Here is a 25,662-nt window from a genome sequence, read left to right as displayed (position 1 = left end):
GTACTGAATTGTCTGTAACACCTCTCTGGTGCTTATTCAGAGAGCAGATTTTCCTGTCATCCTCTCCCAGGATTCCTTTTTGGCAGATGTGCCTGGCTGGCTGGGGCACGGTGTTGGGGCGGCTGCCCTTGTACCCTGGCATCTTTACCTGTTCCACTATTGATTCCTGCAGGCTGCATGTCCCTCCCTGGAGACAAGTCATTTGAACAGCTTGAAATCTAAAAACTGATTGCTGCAATGTCAGGTTTCTAATTCTGCAGCACAGCTGACAGCTCTGGAAAGTCCCTGTCAAAGGCAGAAAATACAACATTCTTCAGCAGACTTTGTTCTGCCACCATACGGCCCCAGTTCTATTTTACTGCTCCAAAGCCTACAGGCTTTCACATGTTTCTGACCAAAAATTCTGCTATTAATATGGAAGCTTCTTGGCAATTAAGCTGTGCTTATTGCTGCATCAGTGCTTTTAGACTGTGACCAGCAAGCAGCACCCTCTGCGTGGCAGCAGCAATTCACTTCTCATGCTTAGTCATGGATGCACATCCAGGGAGATTTTGGCACAGGTTTACTCAAATATTTTTGAAAGTTTTTTGTTAGTCTTTTCTTTCTGCCTTGGCTCCCTGGAAGCTTTTGCTAGGAATGTGCAGAGCAATCCCCTGTCCTGTGTAGCAGTCCCTGAGAACAGAGCATTTTGAGTGTTTGCAGAACTGTGAGCTCTGCCATGCTGAGTGTTGGTCAAACCACAAGGCTCCATCCTGGCTGTTGGAGGACTTTCTTGGGGTTTTTCTCCTCCTGCTCCATAGTGATGTCCCCCTGCTGGGGTTCCCTTGTGTCAGTAGGGGAAGGTGCATCTTCCCTGTGCTGTGGGATCCTGGAAAAATGAGCTTCATCACATCTGGGGCCCTCAATCCTAATGCTTCCTCAGTCTCCTGAAGGTGAGGATGCAAATAACTAAGCAGTGTCTACAGGCAGCAGCAATAATTTGGGGTTTTTGTTGAAAAGAGAGCATTTTACACGGAGTGGAACTCTTTTAAACCAGTGGAGTAAATCTGTATCTGAGCCCATTAGTGCTACATAAGGGCTCAGGATACAAAGGTGCAGCATGCACTAGCACCTCTGCTGTAAGGAGCTCTTTCTGGATGCCCTTAGCTGCATAACAGCTGCTTTTAGTCTGAAATTTTCCTTCTGTTGTCAGGAGGATTTTCTTGGATTCCCTTTTTATTTGAAAACACTACCATGAGCCACTTTTGAATTGACAAGAATACATATGAAGTGAAAAGTTTTGTGTTTAAGGCATTCATTCTTACTTGAAAAGAGCAGTTTTAACAGGCATGAGCTGGTACTGGGCAGTCTTTCACAGGATTTTCCATTTTCTTTGTGCCTATTCTAAACCTCTACCTGAGGTTTAGGTATTTCCTTTCCATCTCAACTCCTGTGCTGCAACATTTGTTGTTGGTTGAAAGAGAACCTTTTGGTTTTCATGGGCAGTTATGGTCCGGAAAATCTGTTTTACAGAAATCATCTACACTGAAAGTAATCTATGGTTTGATACAGTGTCAAGGCAGTACAGAGGTGGACAAACAAGTACCCTTGATTTGGAAGTAATGCTGAGAAAATCTGTCAGTGATTTATGTATTGTAAAGAATATCTGAAGTAACTTTCTAGAGCGTTACAGTCATCTGCAAGCAATTATAAATGCAGAGCACAAGAAGGCTTAAAGTTGATAAACAAATGGGAAGAAACTTCTACACATAGTATCCTGGGAATTGACCAGGCTACTTCACCATATTTTCCTGTCTTCATCTCTAGATTTTCTTGCTAGATTGCTTTTCAGCTTCACAGGAAGGAGAGATTTTGCTTTGTCTTAACTAGGGAATTAAACAGCTGCTAGGGGCAGGAGAAATGGTGGCACAAGCAATCAATCTTTCATCGTATTATACAAGATGTATCTTCTTTCTGGAAGAGATTACTGGTGCAATCTGTATAATTAGGGACACGCACCCCCATTTGTTTTAAACAGCACGTGGTGGCTAGGCACATAATCTGCATTTTCTCCTTCCCATGCAAGTGCCTTCAGGATCAGGGCCATCTCCTTCATCTGCATTTCTGTGTTTAATGGCCTTGCAGAACTAGCTGATGAAATTCTGTTATTTTGGGGGGATGTAGAAGGAGCATAAGATCCCCAGCAGACTCTGCAGTGGCTGCACAGGGAGCTGTCAGACTGCACAAAGTTGCTAAGGCCAGGTTAAATTAGTGCCCAATTACTTGTGCAGTGGTGGTAGGTGCTGGCATGTATGATACAAGTGTCACCATGTAAATGTCTGCAAATTCCAGTCTTAAATTAATGGCATGGAGCATTCATTTAGCCATGTCACTTGTCAAATGGCAGTGTCTCAGAGTGGGGCAGGCAGTGAAATTCCTTATGGTTTTTAGGACTTAGTACAACTTTTAATTATTCATAATGGGTTGGACTTAAGCAGTTCTAGCAGCCCTCATCTTCATTACCTCCTGTGAAGGGAAAAAAATGGTGGTGAAGGTGGAGACAAAATTAATCACAGTCTCATAGTGGTGTTTATACATAAAGAGGGGTGGGAGGGGACACTGAGGAGCACCCTGGCCTTGTGACCCTTTGGGACACATGCTGAATACATCCAAGAGGTGAGGGAGCACAGGGAAGCACAGAAGAAATAACCAGTGGTGAGGATGGGAAAGCTCTTCTCATGTCTCACCCTCCTTGCTGTGGTTGCACTGTTATTGTCTGGAAAGATTTAGTGCCAGAGGGTTTCATAAAAGACAGTAATCCTGCAGGTTGTGTTACAGAACTTCTCTTGCTGCAAGGCAGGCAGTCACACAAGGCTGCTGGAACGTGGCTCTCAGCAATAGCAGCCAGCTGTGCCATAAACACCAGCGAGACAAATGTCACATTTACCAGAGGCAGCCACCAGGTGATTTATCCAAACCCTAGTCTGCTGCTGGCCAGAGTAATTTTTAGAACATTTTACATTACACTGCCATTAAACAAATACTGGTAGAATAATAATCCTCTCCTAGCTTGAGTTTTTTCAAAGGGCTCAACAAAGATTCCCCTCTGTTTGGAGGAAGGGCAAAATGTGTGCTTTTCAAGAGCTGCTGTTGTAACCACCAACTCACTGTGTGGTTTACAGGCATTGTAGAGGATTAGCTAGAGAGTACTCCAGAGGTGCTCTTCTCCTGTCATCCTGCAGCTGACAGTGTCATCTGAGGGAGAAGAATGTAGGTAAGAAATGCAAATAAGACAAAGAGAGCGGTGAAAATGTTGCTTTTTCCTTTGGCTTGTCTTTCAAAAACAGGTGGTGTAATTCTGATCCTTTAAACCTACCCATGAATGAAAGCATGTCAGGGCATGCTCCAAAACATTTCCCTACTAGTGCCTTCTGTGTAGAAGCCATTCTAACTATGAAAAGCTGTGCCTCTTCTTTTGCACTCAGAATTGTAATTTTGTAAAAAACAAAAAAAAAAAAGTAAGTTTTTAAGTCAACCACAGTATCCTTGTGAGAAAAAGAAGAGAGAGGTTAGTGAAGCCTCTCATTGATGAGAAGCAATGCCACCAAAAGAAAAAAGGGGTGGTAAACTGAGCCATGCTCACCTGGGGCAAGCAAGATCAAGCTTTTCAGTCATTTTCAACTAGATCCAGCCTTCAGCTAGATTTAATTGAGAAGCTGCTTTTGCTAATGAATTTGTAGGATTTTACTGGCCCTGGAAGTTTTTGCTGTAACACACTCAGTATATTATATTAAAAATGTATACCACAGCAGAAGCAGTTTTGTAAAACAAGCTTTAATGCAGCATCTGCTTATTTGTGCCTTGGGGATGTGAGACAACAGCAAACTGCTTACTGCTTGAGGAGTCAGCATGCCACCACAGGCATTGCTCTGGTGTTAGAAGTCAGGGCAGTGCCTTAATCTGGATGCAGATCAAATTGCTGTGTTGATAATTAGAAGACAATAAGCTTGCATGAAATTGAACCAAGATGTATTGAAATCAGGTAGTAATTTTGCTTAATGCTGACTGGAAGTAAGCCATGTCAGAAGGTAACCAGAATGCATTATAGTTTGCCATTATAAAAAGGTCCATTTAAATAGCTCCCTCTCACCAAGGGCTATTTAACCTTTTGTAGGTATGAGCATTACAAGGGAGCATACTTTGTGTGCATTATTCTGCATAAATGCATGCCCACAATTTTTATGTTTCTATGTGCATATTCATCATGAATCAGGCTGGGGTCAGTGTATTTCCAAATCATGTCACTGGAGATAGTCAGGAGCAGCTGTTTCCAAAGAAGGTGAAAGAAGCTTCATCCTTGAGCTACCCTACTGGGAAATGGCTCACTGAAAACCACCAGCAAATGCTTGGCTTGTGCAACAGGATGAGAGTGTCAATGTGAACCTGAATTGTCTCATATAAAAAATGTGTTTGTATTACACAGCTGTGAAAAAACCTGAATGCTGGAGTCTGGTGATATGATAATGATCCTAATTTGCTGGAATGAAACTGATTGCACTGGATGTTCTGTTTTCCTTGGATTCTGAAAGCTGAACACAAGACCCTTCAGGATGCTGAGGATCCTTCCCTGTGCTGCCCCTTGCTTTCTTTGCCTCTGTCTGCTCCTCTTAGCTTTAACTCCTTTGTAGAAGATAGGTGTTTTTTTAGGGAGCAGTGCTACACTTGGGAACATTTTTTTCCCAGCATTTCAGCTTGTCCATTTCATCCCTGTGCTTTTTGAACACTGCTTTCTGTGCTAATAGGACATTACTAGTTACATCTCAATCGAGTGCTGTTACTAATTGTTAGGTGATTTACTGTGGTGCGTTCCCACAGCTTGCCATGACTGTTTTTTGTATTTTTTTCAGAGCGTTTCTTTCAAAACAGATGAGCTTGTGCTTATGTTGATCAGTAACTAAAAGGAAGATGCTAAGGCAGCATTTGAAAGCTCATAGATACAGTACGGCTGTGAGCTTTGGCTTGCTCTCATCAGCAGCCTTATGGTGGGTTTAATTTGGAAATCATTATTTGGACAAAACTGGGGCAGAGCTGCATCTCAGCTGGTCCCAAATAATCTCACAAACATCAGCCTGTCAGTGCCTGTGCAGCTCAGGGAGCAGATGCACTGTTTATTTACAGACAGATGTGACTGGCAGCTCAGATCCTCTCCTGATTTTGCACTGCCACAATGAGGAGCTCTGAAAAAACTCTGTGGGCCCCTTGCCATCACTGAGGCAGAGGGACAGCAGAGATGTCCTGTGGAGCTTGGCCAAGGTAACATCCAGAAACTTCCCATTGGCTCCTCTCCTGCTCTCAGCTCCACAGCACCACTTCAGGTGGTGGCAGCAGCACAGAGCACGGTATTTAGGTGAAGTTTCTGTTGATGGTGTTAATTCAAGTATCAAAGCCATAGCAGAAGCCCCTGCTGGAACTGTAGGCATCACTTTGCTGTTCATTTTGGCAAATGAACTGGAAGAGTTTTAATTCCCTTTCTGCACTCCATGCCAGAGCAGTCTGGGTGCAGGCAAATAGAGAAGACCAGCGGCGTTGGCTGTAGATTTATAATTTCCAAGGCTGCAGCTGGAGGAGTGAATCTGATGGTGGTGTAGCCTGTCTGAAGCCTGATAGCTAAATTAAACCATCCACCCAGCCATGACAGTGTGTAGGCATTTAATGCTTCCCCTAATCATGCAGTAGTGCAGGAGGAAGTACAGGTGATCTGAGACTTTGCTTCCTGAAGTCTGATGCCTCAGGAAATGCCTTTGTTTCCTGAATTTTCTGCTTCTTAGTATTTATTCAAGCACTTAAGGATAATTTAGTGTGGTGCTTACAAAACAAATAAATTCCTGGAAATATGTTAAATGCTTTTCATCTATAATGTCTTGAGAAAAAGCTGGTGTAACCTCATGTCTTTTCCTTAACCAGCTGGGGAAGGGATCCTATTCAGAGGTTCTCTCCCAAATTTGCCCTAAACCAGGACACCTCAACAGATAAATTGGCTTGTGCCATTCCTCAGGGGGTCAGGATTCAAAGGTCTGACTTTAGTGCCTCCTGCTTAAAGGCATTTAAATGGGTGATCCTTTTCCTGCTTTGTTCTTTTGGAAGCTCACTTTCTCTAAATCTGAAGGCATTTTGTGGCTAGTTCTTAGACCAGAAGAGAAGAGCTGTGTGAGTGTCAGTGTTTGCATATGCATCACATAATATATGAGCATATAATAAGCAAGACCGAGTAACTTACATTTTTAAAAAAATCAAAATGATTGGTTCATTTATTTTTAAAGCCATGGAAAGCAGGATTGTCTTATTTTTCTTTCTTTTTTTTTTTTAGAGGCCTGCAGCAGGCACAGACTATGGAAACCTGCATTATTAAAATTGACAATCACAATAATGCTCTAAAATCCACAGGAAGAGGCTCTGATGATTGAAAAGCCAAGGAAATAATCAGTAGTCAAGGGCAGACAGGGTTCCTAAAGGGATTCCAGCTTGTAGAGAAGAAATAATACACCAGGAAGTAACAAATGGAATTAATTGGTTCTTCAAGTAGAACAGTTACAGAAGGAAGGAGGATTATACATATGTATTATTATTTAAATAACTGAATGAATAGAGGACTCCAGACCTGCGGGTAGCACACAAACACTACTAAGAGACCCTGGGCTGCTGAAATAAATCTGCATTACAGCTAGGCAAGGAAAGAGGATAATAAGGTGCAGCAGGTCCACTTGAACTTATTTTGGCTGATGATGAATTTGTTAAGATGTTAGACCTTCAGGTTTTAAAAGCCCATTTTTGAACACTGAGAAATTCCATTTGCTTTTCATTTGTTGTTTCTTTTCTTCCACGGGTTCTTGGTTGCTCCAAAATAAGCATCTTCAGAGTTAGAATTCTGCAAGCCTGACATTTAAATGGCAGTTTCACTTGTATGTAATTTCCTTCTTCAGTCCTTTTGGGAGTATTTTAGTGTCCTATTATGCAGTGACTGTACAACAAACTGGAGTTGTCTGTGTACAGTGGATTGCATGTCCTCTTCCATTTCATCCCTGGCTCTAGGTGGGAGTTCTGTGTGGGAAGCTTGTAAGATTTGAGAGATGTTGTTGTTTGTAGCTTGTCTGTGTGCTCTTTAGGTTTGAAGGTACTGGATAAACACGAAGTGCTGCTCTAATTGTGAAGCGGAAAATCTTCAGCAAGTCTAAAGGCAGAAACTGGTCATAGCAGCTACCCTGTTTCCATTAGAGGAAATCCCTACAGCATCTCTCAAACAGACTTTGTGTGTTTCTCCTAAAAAGCATAAACCAACTTTTTGCTTTTCCCAGCTCTTATAATTACAAGGGATAAAAATGTTTAGGATTTCAACGAGCCCTTCTGCATGAGTGCAGATGTGACTCTTGGTGACTCAACCATTCCCCAGAATTTAACTCACCCTCTATGTAATTATTCCAAAGAATTATCCTTCCAAAATTAGAAGGAAAAAAACATATAATTACAACTGCAATATTAACATACTTAATGTCTGAGCATCAAGTCAGAGACCGTATTTTCAACAAGTGTATATAAACTGAGCAAAATGACTTGGGCCACTCCATGTCTTTAACAAAGATGCTGAATATATGAGCTCTGCATTTATGCCATGATTGGCCATGGAACTCAAAGAGGCTGTTGAAAGCCCTAGAGTTGCATTTTGTATAAGGGATTAGTCAAATAGAAGCACTGGAGCTGTACATAAAGTCAGGTTGTGTTTTAAAGCAAGCATCACTTATGAGTTTTGGTGATATATTTTTTTTTTTTTTTAATATGACACCTGGTTCTACTCCCTCTTTTTTTTTTTTTCCAAGTGGACTTTGTTTTATGCATTAGTAGCTGGTTTGACTCCACCTGTTTGAAAAATGAGTTTTGAGATGGCTCAGCCTGATTAAATCTTGCTAGACTTCAGCTCCCAAGGAGAGCTGGAGTGTGAGAAAGGAAGGCAGCACACTCATATAAGGGGCAGAAAATGTAACTTGCAGCCCAGTGTTACAGTTATGTGACGTGACATGCTCGTGTGAATCAAATGTGCTATTTTTACGGCATGTATTAAATGTGAAATTGTGACTGGTGTTAGAGCAGTACTGCCAATGTGCCATGTAATTTTATTTTAAGAATGAAAGGTCTTGAATGAGAACCCTGTATTTCCAGCAAATTTATTCCATTTGTCTAGGGTCAGCTATGCCCATAGGTCGTTTCCCCCTTTATGTTTGATTTCTTCCTTACACGACATTTGATTTCATCTCAGGATATGAGCAGAGAAAGCCAAGGTGGCTTCTGCAGCTGTGAAATTGTGTACAGTGCAGGGGAATGACCCTTCTGTATGAGGTGTGCTCCACATCCTCAGCCAGTGTTGACTGAAGTCCCTGCAGCTGTGTTAGGGTGGGTCAGCAGAAAGAAGAGCATAACCCAGGAGGTGAATTTCCCTTGGCTGGGAAATATCCCCTCCCAAAAGTGGGGTCTAACATCAAAGCCATGTACTGTGTACAGCAGAGACAGCCCAGGGCTCTGTTATTAATAGAGATTATCCCAGAGCATGGTAGGTAGTTTGTGGATCCCTGACTTGAGACTTTTTTTTCCACCGTAAAAATGTGAGGTGTCAGAGGAACTGGCTCCTTAAAGTCATGTCACGCTGTTCCAAGGGAAATGTCTGTTTGCTTTTAAAATATGGACATGGTTTGACCCCTCTGTGTCAGAGGGAGGTGGGTAATGCCAAGGACAGGATGACACTGGAAAAGGAGAGTTGTGATGGGCACCAGGCTTCTGAAAAATTCCCCAGCTGCAACAGGGGCCAGTGGGACATTGGAGGAGCAGCAGTGAATAATTTTGGCTAATTGAGGTCTGTACAAAACAGAATCACTGGGGACAAAAGGAGCAATACACAGATGAGCTTGGCAAAAAAAGAATAGGGGGAGTTCTGATACCTCTGAAGTGTTCTTCGTCTCTCGTTATGTTCAGCTAAGTTAATATCTCCAAAACTGAAATTTAAAAAAAAAATCTCACAAATATAACATGATTTCAGGAAATTATTTTATAGTAATTATAGCTAATCCAATTAAAGGTGATTTGTAATTGCTGCAAATTAATTACAGAAATACTGGATTTAATGAGTGGATTACTATTTGTTTTGATAAGAGAAAATGCAACTATCAAACTAGATTATTTAGTTCATTTAGATCAAGCTGAGCTCAATACTGCCAGATTTACAGCAGCATTTGTTTCCACAACAAGGGAGAGCACAGTCCCAGCTGAGCACATGGGGACAAACATCAAGCCCTTTTCCTTTCAAGGAGTTCATCTGTATGATGTGGTCTGACTTTCATGATTTTCCTATAATGGAAATCAGATGCAATGTCTGGGGTCAGAACTTGGTGTGATTGTTAAGTACAGAAGTATCTCTTTTTTTAGTAGTTTTTTAATCTAATTTTCTGTGTAAGCTTGCTGGTTTGTACATGGGTTGCTGCTTGACAAGATGCCTCCATGCACACATGAGATACACCCCATGTACTTCTTCTTCATCCAGCAAGAAGCTGAATCATTGCTGGCTCTGCAGTGCCTTGATCCTGCAGCTGGGAGTGTATGCAGAGAAATAAAGAAGTGTGTGTTTGCAGGCAGGCCAGGTAACTGGCAGCAATAAATACCTGGATGTGGGAAGGGATGTGGGACTATTGCATCCTGCAGTTCTGAAGTGAGGCAAGGGCAAGTGCAGGCTTGAGATGTGCAGGGCTTTGGTGGGTGGTGCTTTTGGCTGGGGGGCACCAAGGTGATACAGAGCTCTGCTTCTGCACCTTCCTGGTCACAAGCTGTGTGATGCTATCCTGCTTCCCATGGGTCTGAAATAGGGGGATTTGAGAGCTGCCATTGAGGGCTGCCTGTGTGTGTTTAAAGTGGAAGAAACACGTGTTGGTAAGGCTCAAGTCTTGGGAAGTCACCAGCTTCATAAAGCCCAGAGAGCACAAGTGTCTTGAGGGGGGACTTCCCAAATAACCAAGCATTGAGGAGAAGAAATGCAGAGGCTTGCTCCACAGAGGTGCACAGACCTTGGCCAGGTGGCTCCTTAGTGGGCTTGCCACCTTCACCACCCTTGCCCTGCCTTTTTCCCATCTCATCAAACCTGTCACTTCATTCTGACTGTCCATCAGCTTCTGATCTGTGTGCCACCAGCACAGAATCCTCTTGCTCCCCTGGAGTCGCTTCATCATCGAAGCCTTTGCAGCTCTAAGTCAGCCTTAATGCCTTGATAGTGCAGTTGCATTAGCAGCTTTTCTTGGAATCTAACTCTGGTTTTGTTGTCAAAGGTGACTGACTAAGTAAATGGAGATGAGCTTCCTTCCCAGCAGCTCTTGCAGCAAATTAGCAATGGAACAAACTCTGGTTCCTAAGGAAGTCAGAAACTACTGAGCAACCTGTAATCAAGGTTCTCCTAATGTTGTGTTTTAAGTAGACCCATTATCATAGCAATGTCTTCCTGAAAGCATTTAGACTTCATTACCCTATTAGAGAAATTAACATATTTTAGCTGATAAGCTTCTGGCACATTCAAAAACTTGTAATAATGCTGGGTGTTGAAGCTGCTCTAAAACATGCTTTCATTAGAGGGGGCTTGTGCCACATAGGAAATGTATAAATAGAAAAACTGTAATTAAAATGCCACATTATCTTGTTCTAAACTTAGTGTGTAAATGTAAGCATACAACACTATCTTTGGAATTTTCCAGTAGAATTTTTCAATTTATTAGTATAGAGGGAAAGAAACTGGATGGGGTTGGCAATTTTTTTTCATTGGTTGGTTGTTTTGTTTGTTTGTTTTAAATTCAACTGTAATAACTGTAATTTTAGTTAAAGTTGGAATAAGTCTTTTTAGACCAGTCACTGATTCTAAGAGGCAACTGATCATCACTGTGGTATTCAGAGGAGAGATAGCACAGGAGCAGATCAGGAAGAGATGACAAGGAGGATCAGCAGGGTCAATGCAGAGCCCAGTGCAAGCATTGTGTGTAATTGCAAAGTCAACAGAGAAGAGCCGGTTTATGCCAGAATTTGATCTTGAACAAAAATGAAAAATAACAGAGTCCATAAATATGGATGTAAAGAGACCTTCCTTTTTTGCTTTTTGCAAAAATAGCCAAAATTCAGATTTCTGAATGCTTTCATGGTCAGAAGAATGTATAAAGCCAGTTCCTGTGGTTTGGGTTCAGACAGCTCTGTCCTCCAAAGGTCCTTAATCCAGCATGATTTCTAGCACAGCCTTTCCATCAGTGGGAGCTCCGGCTGGGCATCTCATCTGAATGAAGCCACTTATTCTCATGAGGCTTGTAGGGAATTAGTATTCTTTTAGAATCTGATCCAAAACTTGTGGGAGTCATGCAGAGACTGACGGAAAGAGAAAATCAAAAAGTTATTGTGCTTCTCTAGCACTGATAGAAAGTGGCATGTGATCTCTGGAGGGCAGATTTAACCACAGAAGAGCTAAAACATTTTTGTATTTGTGGTGCAGGGCTGCCCCACTCTGTTCCAAATCAGAGTCGATGCCTGGCTGTAAGGGAGCTGTGAAAGCTCAAGCTGCACTGCATGGGCCCTGGGGTAACAGGGAAAGCATCCAAGGAGAAGGGATCAATACAGCCACTTGATTAGCAACAGGGTGATGCAGAGGGTAAGGCTGGATCAGTGGACAGCTTCTGATGGTGATTAGTGTCATCTCTTCCAGGTCGTTTCATGGTCTTCCAGGTTGGGGAGAGATTTTACAAGTTTTATTTTTTGAAGTAGTCTGTGATTAAAATTAAAAATAAATGAACGCACACAAAAATAAAAAACCTGCCCTTGTTCCTGGTTCATTCACAGAAATCTTAGACCCATTATTTTTTGCACATTTCCATATGTTGTAATTTTTCACCTTTTTAAGAGCGCCTGCAAACGGGTCACAGAGAAATCTCACACGGGCAGGGTAAGGTTTGAGTGCTCATACTTCTTAATGGGCCTTGGATAATTGGCTGCCTTATTAGTCAATAAGTGACCTTCCTTGTGCTTATAGAAAATTATGTCTTGATTGATTGTAGGCATGTTGTGTGTTTTTGTTTGTTTGTTTCTGCTGATAGGGAACACCCCAGCAGCGTGGTCAGAGGCAGTCTAGGTGTCGTTCCCTGGGCACAGCTTTGTGATATATTGGCCCAGCTCCACACAAAAGTAGCAAGTTCCCATTCATCAGCCTGAGCTTCAGAAGCGTGGCAGGGAGAGAGGGTTGTCTCTGTACTAATGATCTAATACACACTGTTTGTATCAAAACTGTCATAGCAAGGACACTGGTGGGAGTAAGAACGCAGTCAACTCAAAGCTGTGCTTCTGCTGTTATCTGGCACATTGGCAAAATACATCCTCAAAAATGTAATTATGCAGAATTCACAGAGGTCTTGCGGAAAATGTGTCAAGCTGGATGTTTATTGGGATGGTAAACCAACTCTGACATTGCTCCCTGGGATGAAATGTGATCGTGTGTGGGTGTGTAATGATGTGTATTCATACACACGTAGGTATTTGCATATGATACGCAGACAGAGCTTGTATGGCATTGACTGGGTGCATATTTATGTATTTGCTCTCTCACACGTGCAGGAAAGGGGTGATCAGATGCCAAAAAAAGGTAGATTTTCACAGTAACTTTGTGAGGCCAACATGTAATTCTCTGATGCGGTGCCTTAGATAAAAGTTTCCATGTGGCTTAGGCTTAAATCTGTGCTCCTCCTGTGCTCTAAAAGCGAGTTCTGTGTTTCAAGTGTGGTTTTGAGGTCATGGGAGCCGCCTCACAAATGCAGCTGCTGGGTTACCTGTGGTGGGCAGCTCAGTGGGCAGCAGGGGCTGGTCTGCTGCCCAATGGGCAGGGAGCAGCCTGGGAACGTCCCAGATACAGCCAGGACACAGGTACAGGGAGTACAGCACTTCCCAATCCTGCCTTTGGCCTCCCTCTGCCTGGCTTTTAGCAGTGTTTGACTCCCATGGCCTCTGCTGAATTTATAGAGGTGGTTGTGCCAGGAAACTCTGCTCTGAAAACGCTCACGGGCTCCGCAGAGAAGACAAGCAAGCGGGCAAGGAAAAAGTAGTAGCTCTCCTTCCATTTTACTGCTAAAGAACTGAGATGCAAGAGATTAATGGATGTGCCCAAGGTCATATTGGAAATCTGCAGCAGAGCCAGGCGCTGAATCCAGATACTCTGCATCCTAGCTCAGAGCAGTGGCCATATTTTTTTTTCTGATAGTATTTAAAAGAAATACTGCTCCTGGAGAGTGGAGCAAATCAGAAAAATAAGCTGGTGGTGTGCGAATGAGAAAAGGTCATTTGTCCTGTTTCATCACTTTGTTGTCCAAAGATCTAATTACTTCGGGAATTACCTCAATGGCTTTCAATCAGTGCCTGTCTGTCTTAGGTCATTCCACACACCTCACCTTGTCAGTTTAAGGTGCTTTGTAAAGATTTTTTTTCCCCTTCTTAATTAAAAAATAATGCTTCTGGCCAGCTCTTCTGCACGTGTTTTTCAAAGCTATGCATGAGGCTGAATACCAGTAGAGCCAAGCACTTGTACTCCTGACATCTGCTGATTGCCGTGTAAGAAGCAAAGTGCTTTTACCTGTAATATATCAGAGCTTTCCACAGATTGGAGGTGACTTATAAATTACACTGTGGAGCTTCTTCACCTGCAATTGAAAAGTAATGGCTGGGGTGCTGGGAGGTGTGGGCCATTGGAGAACACAGAATTTCTACACTGTGCCGTCCCTCACAGCGCATTTTAAAATCAGGAATGACTCCAAATCAGCTTGTTTGAAAAAAATGTTTCAGTTCTATTATTGCCTTTCAGGATCTTTAATAGTGCACTTATATTTTCAAGATTTTTTTCTCTGCAGTCATAGAGTTGGGCAAGACATCTCCTCAAACATTCCCTCACCCACTCCATGGAATCACTTCTGTGTTGTCTTGGTTCCAGCACCCAAGGCCTGAACAAAACCAGCAGGTATCATACATTTCACAGCAGAACCATGACAATAAATGGTTCTCTGCAGATAGCAGGTTATGCCAGCACTGACCTGGAAGAAATAGAAAATCAAAAAGAATGTGCTCATTCTCAGCGAACAGTGCTTTCAGCCTGAAAGATACTTGGGATCAGTCCTCGAGAGGTCCACTCAACTCTGTAACTCTTCCAATTGTTTTTACACTGACCCAGATTCTGGATGATTGGTTTTGGGGAGGACTATAGGTATATCCCTGAGTTCTCAGGAAAAGCTGTTCCTGGCCTGGCTTCTGGCTCGTGCTGATCTCTGCAGGGGGAGGATGGTTGCCTATTCTGATGCCAAAGAAGCAGAGCTTTCATGGGAAGAATTGAGTTTCTCTCTTCTTTCCACCCTAGCTCACAAATCTCAAACCACATTCTGCCAGCTGCTGATTCCAAGTGAGAGCTCCAGAAGTCCTTCAGCAGCAGGTATAGCTCCTGGCACATGTCCAGCCAAGGCTGGCTCACCTTCATGGCTTGGGAGATTAATATACTGGGGCCAGGAGCTCTGGTCAGGGACACAGTCTGCATTTTGCAAGACAGGCAAGTATTGAGAAGAGCAAGTCTTTGCCCCTAGAAGTTTGCAGCCTAAGTAGGCCAAATCCAGTTAATGGCTTGAAAATAATTTTTACAGAGCTATAATTAGGTTAGATAGTACCTTACCCTCTTTTCTTTCCCCCTTCTATGAATGGAGTCAGTGACCTAAAAGCTTTGTGCCTGACTCCATCCCTTTGTTTCCATAATTAACACTGTTTACTTAGTATTTTCCTTGCTGCTGGGAGGGACAAAAGCTTTTTTTGTTCCCCTTAGATGCAATTTGTATGATACTGTATTTATTTAGAATTAATGACAATAGCCATGTCCATTCTGGGTCTTTATGCAATTAATCAATCTCCCTCAAATTCTGCAGGCATTAATGAGTTCACTTGGGTGACAGAGAAAACACAAGAGTGCAGTTGCCTCATTTCACAGCTTTCCCAAAAGTGTACCTTCATTTTCTCTTCTCTTCTTCCTCTCTCTGCCTTCTCTACTCCTTGTCTGCTGAACCTGATCACTGCAGTATGACCTGATCTTTACCTGAAAGCACAGTTGCAAATTCAACCCAGAATAACATCAAAGTGGCTTCTGAAAGGAAAGTAGAGAACTTGCCAATTTTTCAGCTATACCTTGCAGCATTTTTTCACCTGGGGATGTAGAGAAATTAACTTTTCAGTGGAAAAAAGTCTGTTTTCTCAGACTTCTTGCTTATTTAGCGTTAGAACATTAGCTTTCCTCAAAGATCTTGAAAGCAATGGACAAGCCAGTTCACTGGTGACTAAGGAGAAGAGCAGCAGGTGAAGTCCAGCACTTTTGTAACAGCTTCTGTGGCTGTGAGAGGTCACAGATCTTTACTGCTCTTATTGTAGAGACAAGCACCAGGGGCTGGGTTTTACAAGACAGAGCCCAGCTCACCTGAGCAAAAGAAATTGAAGAAAAATCAGGCAGAGCTCTGCAGACTGCCACACACTAGTTATCACCCCAGTGGGACTGACAGTGAAATGCTCACACTGTTGGGAATGAAAGGTGTAAATCAGGGATTTTGGTGGTGCTCTGCTGAGGCTCTTATTTGCTGGCAATTGTGGATCAGATTTACATCAAGTCCTAAACTAGCAAGCCCCAAATTGAATAAAGCTGTATTACTCTGCAATTCCTTTTTCATGTCAGCAGCTAATTCAAGTTACTGTTGACCAAAGGTCCTTTCACAGTCACCTGGCAACTTCTACTGAATCACATTAATCATCCTCATAAAGATGTGCGGAGGTGAAAGAGCTTTTACCAGTTTCAGACTGAAAGTGTCTTTTGAAGGAATAAATGGAATAATTTTGTGGCATTTAAAATAGCACTGTGCCACGCTTCAGCCTGCACATCCTTGGGTGAGTTTAAAATTGCCCTTGCATTAAGCACAGTGAAAGGATCTCTCCAATGTGTCTGTAACACTCTGCTGCAGGTCACACAAAGGATTGCTTTTTTTCCCCCCCAATGGGACAAGAGCAGCATTATCAGTTCTGAAACTTTTGGGCTGATCCGTCAGCTTAGTCCTTTATTCAGCATGACCTTTATCATTCTGTATCTTATTAGAGCCAGAGATTAGTGATTTGTCTTTTGAAAGATCAAACTCATCATTTCTAGGTGCTGTTTCATATCTGTATATTTATATCATACTCTCCCTTGGCACTTCAGTATGTGGTATGAAACATTGCGTTTTAGCTCTAACAATTCTTAGAGGGGAAGAACAGAACACTACTGAAATGTCAGCATTATTATCCTTTAAAGAAGAATATTACAGTGTTTGCAGTCACTGTGTGTCTTCTTGTGATGAAGCTAAGTTCCTCTCTGAGAAGAGTACAGTTATTTTCATTTTACAAATAAGCAACTGAGATCTAAATAAGCATAATAGTTTTACTGAGACTGTAGAAGGAGCTTTGAGAGAGCCAGTTCATCTCTCATAAATCTGATCAAATCAGCTAATGGAGGAAGATTTATGCAAGAACAGAGAAAACAGATATCACTGGGTGTGTGTAAGAAAACATCCATAACCACTCCAGACTGGTGCTTTCAGAAGTGTCATTCTTTGTACCTGGAACTTGGTTTCTGAGCATTCCAGTGAAGTAGAGAGCATTGGTGTTTATTAATATTCTTCCATGGTCAAAACTGAATGCTCAGCACAGTAATTCTCATATTTCAGTAATATTTCAGTCAAGTGGTAACCCTAAAAACTGATAGTGAAACCTTTTTTTTTTTTTCTGAAATTATGTTTTTTGGGTTTTTTTTTAGCAAGAGGCAAACTTTGCAGTATTTGTTGAACAAAATGCATGAAAGTTTATTAAGCAAAATAAATAGAGGAAAATCAAAATATTTAATCATACAACTACAAAGGGTGGAATGAAGCAGCTTGGCAAATTGCATTTGCAGCACAGTAAAATGTGTACCGTGTCTGCATAAGTAGTAAATCAGCATTTTTATAGCACTACTAAGGGAAGCCTCAAACTACAGATATGTAAATATTACAAAGTACAGGTGTGTTTGAATGTAAGAGTGTAAATACACCAAAGTATAGACCAAAATTAGGCAATCACCTCCTAATAATTATTTGTAAACATCCTGTTGATCATAGAACTCTCTATTTGATGTTTCAATACTCTGTTCAGGGATGATACATTGCATGTAAGGCTGCATTTAAATAGTCATTATTTTGGAAGTTTCCGTTGTTAGCAGGATACTGGGAAGATAAATGATGAATTGTGGTTTCCTGATTCCATCTTTTCTTTGCTCCCCGTAGTCTTCGTGCTGTCTCCTCTTGATTTATGCCAGAATCAGAACTTGCTTTCAGTCTGACTGGTCTAGTCTGAGCACAGGCTTCCTTCTGCAGCAGGGAAATCAAACCCACTGGGAGCTGCCACACATCTTGTCCCTGGGGCCCAAGAAAACCTCCATCTCCACCCTGCTGGTTTTCTCTTCCGTGGCTCACAGACTGGCTGTCTCTAGGGGCCTGCTCTGGAGGTCCTTAAAAGCTTTGGGAATGCTAGTATGGGCTTCATGGCTCCAGGTATAGCTAAATATTGTCAAGAGAGCTGTAAATAAAAGCTTAGGGAGGATGGCTCCTTTCCCAACTGTGCATAGCAAGGGGTGGCGCTTGCTGCCAACTTTTGTGGTTTCATCGTGGGCTCTGTGGTCTTTTGAATTTAATCACAACCTCAGGATCCTCTACATGTGATTTATTGAAGATCTGAGATTTCTTTGATTGCTTTTAAGGAGTTTCTCTTGTCACTCTGTGGTAGAAAGCAAGCTGGCAATGCAGTCTAGAAACCAAAGGGGGAAAAGGTGTGCTTCAGGTTGATTATTTTTGATGAAAGGTATTTTTTAAAGCTGGGTTCATGGATCCTGGGTCGTGTCTCATCAATTTGAATGCTGTTTGCTGAACCTGTGCTCTGCAGCCATGCTGCTTTGCTTAACAGTGCAGGGTGTTAAGGTGTTTTATCCTGTTCGCCCAGTTTACAGTCATCCAAGGTAACTACAAAGAGTGAAAACACAAAAGAAAGCCTGTGATTAAAATGGAAAAGAGGATGGAAAGGCAGGCCCAGGATTCAGTCCAAATATCCTGCTCAACAGAAATCTTTTAATTGCAGATCAGAGCCTGGACACAGATGTGCTGTTCCTGTGCTCCGAGTCTGAACCTTGACAAAGCACTTTGCCATGAAAGGATCTCTGGGAATAAACAGCAGGTTGTCAGCACAAGGCAGTTGTTCCAGCATTGCCCGAGCACTGGATGAGCTGCTTATTGCTCAGGGCTCTGCCAGCACTTTGACAAGAGAGATGGAGAGCCAGAGGGTGGAGGCTGAGAGGAGCTTGCTCCATTTAGCAGAAGGCATCCCATCAGAGCGAGCTGAGCACAGAGCACATGGGGCTAGCCCCAGCCTTTCCCCCTGAACAGTTACATAAGTGTTTGGAAAAGTGACTGGGCTTGGCAGGACACGGTGTGTGGGAAACTGGCTCGTTTCTCGTGATGCTTTGGATGCCACAGAGATGATGGAGTTGAGGCTCTTGTTTAAAAGGGTTGTGGGCTTTTAGCAGAGATCACAAGGAACATCCTGCTTTGGGATTTAACATTTATTCATTCAGTTCATCAAGTGCTAATGTGCACATAGTACTTTGTTGCAGGCATCACAGTGCTGATAGTAGCCTGAGGTTATGAACAAGGGATCTCTAGACAGTACAGAAAAGGTTGGCCTTGCGTAGTTCTAACCCAGTTGTCATATAATTTTTTCCTTAGATCTGACTAGCACGTTTTGTACTTTGAACAAATACAAGCAGTGCTTTAGCTCACCTCCCCTGCTTTCTGTTGATAAAGGGCTTTACCAATTGATTCTCGAAGGAGCAGTGAAATGGGTGATTTTTCTTTCCAGTGAGTTTCAGCCATACCAGGACTGTGATAAAATCACCGGAGCCTGTCTGCGCTGAACACCAAAGTAATCAAAATGAACATACTACTAAATTTTCACAGAAGCCTTTGAGTTAAAATTATTAAACACCTTCCATTTCATTTGAAAGCATTAACACAGCCTGGGTTTGCAGAGATCATATAGTAATCAGAGCTGGGTTTCAGCTGAGTTCATGTCAGAGTTTCACTGGCTGCATTCTGGAGAAGGGGGCATGATAAATACTGTGTAGTGTTATCAAAAACAGTATCCATTGATTTCAGTAAGGAATGATATTTCCATGTGCATTTCCTTCTCTCTTGTGCTTTATTTTTCCCCCATTTTGAAAGATGTTATTGCACGTTTTAAAACCTCACAAAAATGCTGTCACCTTTTCCATAGAGGTGAAAAGTTCAACATATAAATTCCAACTGAATAGTTGATCTCATGGTAATTTCTGCATGTGCATCTTCCATCAGGAAAGAAGTTGTCCAGGTTCACAGTCCAGATCTTTTCTGATGAGAGCCAGCTGAGTAGTTGCATAGACAAGTGGCAGAGACCAAATGGCCCATTGATCCCAGTTCTTTCCACTTCCTCACACGTGTCCCCTCTCTCCAAACCTCTCTCTCCTGTGACAGCCACTGCACTTCTTCTCAACCTCTGCCTTAGGTCAAACAGGCAATGTCTTGTTTTCTATTTCCCCCTTTCCACAGAAATTAGGTTGAGAAATTAGAATTTGTTCAGCATGAGCATACCTAATAGTACACTGGTGGTTGATGCTGGAAGTGACTTTCCTGTTGGTTTCCTGGGGAGGTTTTTATGCTCAGGCAGTGTGTAGCAAGTTTATTTAGTGCCCATCCACCACTTCAGCTCTTGGTAAGTTGTCTTCTGCATCCCTCCTCTCCAAGGAGGCAAGGAGTGGAGGTCAGGTGTCTTAATTTTGCCACAGGTGCTTCTGATGGATAATATGAGCAGTGTCTGTGCTTTGATGTGCACTGTGGCTGTTGCTCACAGGAGCTTTTTCAGCATTCTGCTGACTTGGAGAGAAAGGATGGAGATGATGTTGATTTTTCTGATCAAGAAACTGAGGGTAGTTGATGAGCTGGATGGCATCAGGCTTGTTCCCCATTAATGCTCTCTGTAACTGCACAGCACAGTGCCAGTGATGTACACAGTGTGTTTTCATTTGCACTAAGCTTTTTTTTCTCAGAATCAGCTCTCTCTATACTCACAGTAACTGCTGTCCTAGAAATCTTGATGAAAGGTTATTGCAGTTGTGAGACAATTTGATGAAACAGCACTCTAATGCAATTATTTATAACAATGATCACAGAAATGAAGAAAATCCATGTTGAAAAAACTTATTTAAAAACTGGTAAAAGCAATATTGCTCACGCTGTTGATTAACAGCATTCAGCTGCTTTGTGTTGCTTGTTATGATGAAATCAATGGCCTTGGTCATTTTTTTTTCCATTTGTGTAAATACAATCCATGCTAATGAATATGGTGTTTGAGCACAGCCAAACTGTTTGTCTTGGGGGCTACAAGTAACAGTTTATTTATATAACCTCATTGGAATCAGATCAACATCCAGGCCAAGCCTTTTTTTCTCTCTCTTTATTAAAAGCATGGAATAACTTCCATACAATTATATATATATATGTTGCTAGAGCAGAACTCATGTAGTGCAGGGAAGCACATAGCACTGGATTATTTGCAGTGTCACTAATGTTTTCAGTAGCTGCAAGCTAACCCTTTAGAAATCAGTCAATGCTTTCACTAAATGGTAACATCTAATTTTTGAGTGCTTTTACAAAATCCACACAGTTGATGAAAGCAGATTAAAAGAGCATGAAATTAGTGGGGCTTGCATCTCTTTATGGTTTGTGAGCTGAACTATTATTGGTCTCCAGACCTGATTCAGAATCTCAATAAATGAAGGCCAAAGTTTCTTATATTTAGATTTTCTAAATAGCAGAGCTTTTAAATTACCTTCTTCACACCAGATGAGCACCAAATCTCTTGTACATTTGTGTATGAAATTACCCTCCGTTCTTCTCTTTAAGCTGTAACAAAAAAGAGCAAAATGTTGAATGAACTAACACTTTGGCATGAGTGTAAGGGCTGATGGTGATTACTGGGGCCTAGGGAGAAGTGTTCCCTGGGGCCACATTATTGCCTTGATTCTAATGATGGGCTGGCACTGACTGCATTTGGAAATCAAATAATGCACCAGACTGTTAAACTCCCATTAAAATGGTGGTGTCTGTGGATCAGAGCTTGCACTATTATGTAAACCCTAGTCCAGAGTTAAAGAAGGACTGCTCTGTAGGAAAAGATCTGGGCTTGTCTACTGGTCCAGATGACTCTATTATATGACTATTTTATTATTTCCTATGATAATATCCATACTGTGTTAAAATCCTTCTGGCTGAAAAAAGAGGATCCTGAGAGTTCAAATTCTTCAAGCAGGTAGGTGAGTAAGTAGAGACTGTTATTGCAAAAAGACTACAGGATGCAGGCAAAGCTGTAAAAATTGTTTGCAACTTCGCTCTTCCTTTTATGCTGATTTTGTTTCCCTTTTCAAATATGATGCAGAAAATTGTGTTCAGGAAGGTGCCATGAAGGTTTATATGCTTTATAGGTCTCCTCTGAAAACAAGAAGGCAATGGATGTATGGGTTTGTAGTAAGAGCCAGGGAGATGGGATGGACACCAGGAAGGTGCCAGGGATTCAAATACACAGGATAACACGAGCAGGGAAAAGTGCTGTACTGCTGGAGGAGATGTAATATTACAGCAGTACTGCACTCCTGAAGAGAGGAAGGTCAAAACACTGTTTTTACTGGCATGTTTTTACTGAATGTTTTTACTGGCAGAGAGTCTTGTGTGTTTGCAAGGTGAGACAGTTAGAATGAAATCCCAAATAAGGCAGACAACTTCTAGAAGCAAGAAATGGCAGGTGGAGCAAGATCCCCACTGTGTATGCAAGACAACAAGAGCCCAGTGGTGGGCTTGGGCTTGGTTTCTTCCCTTGGGGAAGTGAGATACCCCTGGGATTTATTAAATTCTCTGCAATATTGGTTTTTTCTTAAGTTGTTGTCTGAAAAACTGTTGAGCCAACAGCTCCTTTTGTGATTGCATGCTGTTTGTGTGTAGAGAAGCCCAGTTGCCATTTTGGGATGTTAATCTCACTGTATTCACACCAATGTGAGGTGCACACACTTGAGCCTCTTGGAGTGGCTGCTCAGGGTGTGGGGACATGGCAATTCCAGCCACGTGTCTGAAGGGAGGTGCAGTGACAAAAGTGTTTTGCTTGCTAGGAGGTTTTAAATTGCCAAGACCACTTCAGTGTTAAAATCACCTGCTTTCGTGCCAAACTTAAGGAAAGAAAAAAAAAGAAACAGGAAAAAATGTTTATGGTACAATCAGAAGCAGAACAATCTGTGATTCTTAGAAAGCTCTGCTAAGCAGGGCTTCCACAAATATGAGAGTCTATTGCTTAGGAAAAAGAGATGGGAATAGAAATATATTTTTCAGATGTAAAGTTATGCTTACTCTTTGACTTTTGGTATTGTTTTCATTTTTTAAAAAAAATTATTCTACTGCCTTGGTCACAAAAAAAAAAAAAAAAAAAAAAAAAAAAAAAAAAAAGTTTTTATATTGGATGTTCTTAACAAACATGGGTTCTCAGCCATCTCCAGATAGGTTTAGTTTCATTCTTCTGCCTTGCTCTTCTTCACAGTTGTGCAATCTGTTTTTTTAAATACTGCTTCACCTTCACAGTCTGTAGAGATACACAAGCCCTGCTGACATTGCCACACCAGGGTAATATGCAGCACAGAATTGGTTCCTAGGTATCTCTAATATAAGAAAAATGCCCAGTGAATTGCAGGTTATGCCTGTTCACCTGCTCTTAGCACAGATTAAATGTGTTGTAGCAGCTGGGGATGGATGGCAGGGTCTGCTGCCCCTATGAAGAGCCCCTGCAAAAGTCAGGTGTTTGCAGTGAGCCTGCACCACTGTGTAATATACCATTAGAATCACCCAAATACGGAGTTCTTGCACAAAAAAAAATTCCAGAAGTTTTCACTTGAAGATGAAACTTTTGCACTGAATGCCACATTTGGGCTAAGGACATTTTTTACTTGAGAAATGTTAAATTTTCAGTGAAATTTAGTTTCTTGTAGTTTCATTTTTCACCCCTCCATCTATTCACCAAGCACTTTAGCTGTGTCTGTGCTGCTTTTGGTTGCTGCATTCAGGTCTGGGTTTGAGCCCAGAGAGCCAAATATCTGAAGACAGCTGTCAGTGCTGCATTTAATGGGCAGAGCCCGAGTGTGATCCCTTCCCTCTCACAGACCTTGCTGAGAGCTGGAGGGTGACCCAGCAAAGCAGGCAGGCAGTCTGCACAGCAGAGAGTTTCACCTGCAGCCTTCTGTGTGCTCCTTTTTTATGTGCTGGGTTATTGCATTCATACCAAGGTACATAAACGTTGTGGGGTTTGGGTTTTTTCCTCCTCCAAACGCTCAGCTGTAAAACCCTCCTTGCTGGGAGAAAAGGCAGCCTAACAACTGCGTTTTCTTCCATGTCTTTTTGTTTCTGTTTGGTGTCTCTAGCTGAAAAGCATTTCAGTCATCAAAGGTTTGATCCAAGCTCAGAGAATATATGCACATCCCTCTGTTTTCAGCGGGAGCTTACATTCATAAACCAGTTTTGATTAATATTAACACCAGGTTTTAGATTCTCAGTTCGGATGACAGAAGAGACCTTTGAATACAGCTTGGCTGCATTGCCTGCATACTTAAACATCTTCACATATTTCAAGAATGAACAAAATCAGCCCTGTGCCTACAGTGGTACTTTTGAGGTGAAGGACTCAGAGAAGGGCCAAGCAGTGACCTCTGGAGACATCTCACAAAAGAGACAGGGCACTGTGATATTATGCAATATCACAGGGAAAGGAATCAGAATGAATCCTTTTAATCAAATAAAGATCAGAGTATTAGGACCAGAAGATAGCTTTTTGGTCTACAGGAAATGAAATCCCAGATGAAAAATTCTCACCAGATACTCACAGATGTATGCTCACTTCCAGCTAGCATAAGAGCAAAGATCAGATTTGCTGTTTCACCTGTAAACAATTAAAGAAGCAAGAACTCAAAGAACTGTCTACCAACAGCCTTAAAATGTGTCAGAACCTGAAATTTCTGGCAAACACGATGAGAATCTCAGTCCCATTGAGTTCTCACTAGGCCTGCAAGTTAGTTGTTGGCACCAAGAAAAAGTAACTGCAAATGATGGTACAATGTGCTAAGTGTTAAAAATAACAGTGAAGCTATTGTGTGGTTTGCTTAGAGTGTAATGAGTGAGCACAAGATAGATCCTCTAGGATGGGTGCTCAGTTCACTGGTGGCAGTAGAGATCTTCATGGCTGGCAGAATTGCTCTCTGAGAAATTGCCCTGATTTCTCCGAGCTGGATTTGTTTTGCTTTTGTTTAATTTAGAATACCACTATTTTTGAGACCAGGTAATCACAGAAAGGCATAGCCCAAAACTTTCCAGAAGGTCATTCATAGTATCTCATTTACCTAATCAGATCAACACTCAACAAAGGGGTGTGAGCCAACGAGCTGTGCAAATGCTGCTCTGCAGCTGGTAAGCTGCTGTAATCTGCTGCATGAGGGTCAAAGCACAGAGAAACCAATCTAAAAACCTCTGTTGATTTTGGTGGATCATACCCTAGGGCTTACTGGCACATGCAGGTTGTATATCTGGTAGAAGAGAATGTTGTGTATGTTCATCACCAAGTGATACCTGATGGTTTGGTTCACATGAGGAATTATAAAGGACTTTTTTATTTCTAGTCTTTCCATTCCATTTGTTATCACAATTAAATTGTGTTTTATTTTTAATGGTTTGTCTAGGAAGCAGTTGAAAATACAAACTGAATACCAAACTGAGTGAATCATCTAAAAGTTCATTTAAAAGAAATGGATTGGCCAAGATAAATCCAAAGGCATGTGTGGCAAACTAAAAATTGTAGATAATTTATTTGCCACCTTTTTCAGCCGAAGATCTGTACGCTCACATCAGTATTTAAAGACAGGAAAATTGGTGCAAACAATACAAAGTTTCTGTTGTGTTAATGCCTGTATTTGGCTCACCATATATGATTTTCTAATAGTCCTCTTTGACTTATGTGTGTGCTCCCTTTGTGATAAGTGATAAGTTTATGGTGTTCATAACTTAAAGTAAATCTTGAAGGTGTATCAAACTTCCTATGCTCACTGCCAGTGGTATGATTATATGTGTTATCTTTCTTACAGTTCTAGAGAACTGGGCCTAGTGTCTCACTGGGTCCCTTCCAAACCAAATTTTCTAAGAAAGGATGATTTCTAAGATGGTAGGAATGGTGATTTGGGGTTTTCTCACTGCATCTGGTATCAGGCCATTGCTATCAAATGATTGTAAAGGCCACTGTAAAGGGAGAGGTGCTGACTTTCAGACACAACATCATTAACTTGTGGTCATTAGAAGAATCCCATGATACTTTTAGAAAAAGTAGAGTAGTTAACCTTGGTGGCTTGGCCAGACTCCAGTTTTTGTAATTGCATCCTGGCTAACTAAAATT

At 41.8% G+C, this 25,662-nt stretch overlaps 1 protein-coding gene and 1 long non-coding RNA gene across 2 annotated transcripts in view; both read left to right on the top strand.

Moving 5' to 3' along the window:
* TMEFF2 (transmembrane protein with EGF like and two follistatin like domains 2) overlaps positions 1-25,662 on the top strand; it is a 114,252-nt gene that overhangs the window by 18,248 nt on the left and 70,342 nt on the right. The gene's annotated exons all lie outside the window — the stretch shown is intronic.
* Positions 3,154-5,671, top strand: LOC306804779. Its single transcript, XR_013774999.1, has 2 exons — positions 3,154-3,253; positions 4,887-5,671. It is a non-coding gene; the product is annotated as an uncharacterized lncRNA (long non-coding RNA).

This window comes from Erithacus rubecula (genome assembly GCF_903797595.1).
Source record: "Erithacus rubecula genome assembly, chromosome: 8".
NCBI classification, from domain to species: domain Eukaryota; kingdom Metazoa; phylum Chordata; class Aves; order Passeriformes; family Muscicapidae; genus Erithacus; species Erithacus rubecula.
Note: the sequence above shows the minus strand (reverse complement) of the source record. Positions and strands in the feature narration are given on the sequence as shown.